This window comes from Octodon degus, unplaced genomic scaffold, assembly GCF_000260255.1.
Source record: "Octodon degus isolate 3935 unplaced genomic scaffold, OctDeg1.0 scaffold00373, whole genome shotgun sequence".
Taxonomy (NCBI): Eukaryota; Metazoa; Chordata; class Mammalia; order Rodentia; family Octodontidae; genus Octodon; species Octodon degus.
The window spans coordinates 574918-576788 of NW_004524949.1; positions in this window are offsets into that span (position 1 = coordinate 574918).

The following is a 1871-nucleotide window of genomic DNA, read 5'->3' on the forward strand; positions in this document are numbered from 1 at the left end:
AAAAAAATAAAAATAATAATAAAAAGAAAAGATGGAAAGGCAAAAAAAATAAAATGAACCATGTATGATTTACATAAAAAAAGAAAAGTGCAGGCAACTGGTACTACTGAAGGGTGGCAAGGGCTGAAAGGAAAACCTGGAAGCAGACAAGTGGACAGCCGGTTTCAGTGCAGCCTGCTCTTACAACAGGCAGTTTGGGCTGGAATTGTGGCAATTCTGTAGAAGGATACCTCCTGTTGAGATGGAATATTTAATTATAAAGTGAAAAAGGAGGAGAAAGCTTAGAAGAAATACAAACTGTATGCTTAACACATTGCTACCTTTGTTCTTCTCTGCCTTTCTGGAAGCCTGAGCTACTATCATTTGAGAGTAGGCCTTTACCTACTTCCCTCCTTGCTGGAACACAATACCTGACATCTACAGTTTAAGGCATGAGGGATTTATTTTGACTCATGTTTCAGTTTGTGGGTGGTAGGCTTCAAAGAAGAAATATCATGGGAGGAAGGCCTACTGCTCACAGTGTGGTATCCAGGAAACAGCCAAGGGAAGAGCCAGGAAGAGAGATACACCCTTCTGGTCAAACTCTGACCTGCCTCTGGTGAGAACCCACCTTTTAAAACAACTCAGACCAACCCTCGTTGATTCCATCTCTTTAAAATAAAATTAAAAAGTAGTGATTGAAAATATCCCAAGAGCCAGCCAAATAGCTCAGCGGATTAAAGCACCTGCAAGCAGGCTCCAGCTGAGGGTTGATCCCTGGGCTTGCTGTTCGGGCCCTGCCCCCGGGGTACACTGAGATGGTGACTGAGACTGGGCGTAGTGGTGCACGCCTGTAATCCCAGCACTTGGGAGGCTGTAAACAGGAAGATCACTATGCGTCCGATCTAGTAGTGAGACCCTGAACACCCTATAGACCCTTCCTTAAAATACAAAAAAGAAAATACCCCAAATATGACAAAAGGTATAAATTTATAATATTCTAGAAACTTGAAGACTTTTAAATGGGGTAAACCCAAATGACTCTCCATCTAGACACACTATAAAGAAAATACCTAAAGTCAGTGAAAGAATACCCAAACCAGAAAAGCAAGTGACATCCAAGGACCTCTCAATACTGACAGCTAAATTGTCAGAAGCTATGGAGGCAGAATGAAGTAAAACGATATATTTGAAGTGTTGGAAGAAAAGCTGTCAGTGAAGAAATCTATAATCTAAGTAAATTATTCTTTGAAAATAAAAGTAGGGCCAAGATACAGCTCAGTGGCATAGCGTCTGCCTCTCAAGCACAAGGTCGTGTGTTCAATTCCTGGGGCCAAAAAAAAAAAAGAAAAGAAATAGGTAAAATGACATTACCAGAGGCCAGGGATATAGCCCAGCAGCATAAGCACTTGCCTGGCAAGCACAAGGCCTGAGTTTGATCCCTGGTACTAAAAATAATAAAAGACATTCTCAGAAAGAAAAACAGATAATTCACCATTGTAGATCTATCTTACAAGAAATATTAAAGAGGTCCTTCAGGCTTAAATTAAATGCACTAGATAGTAACTGAAACTCATATGAAGAAATGCCAACACACTTTGATGAACCAAACACTCAGTGGACTAGGAAGAGAAAGGGATGTCCTCAGTCAGATGAAGGTCGTGTAGAAATATCCCACAGCTAATGTCATACTTCTTGATGAAAAGCTGAATGCATAAGATCACAGCCAACACAAGGATGTACATTCCTGCCACTTCTAGTCATTATTGAAAATAGTATTCTAGCCAAGAAGTCTAGGAGAAAAAGAAAGACACCAAAACTGGAAAGGGATGCAAAACTCTATCTCTATCTCTATCTCTATCTCTATCTCTATCTCTATCTCTATCTCTATC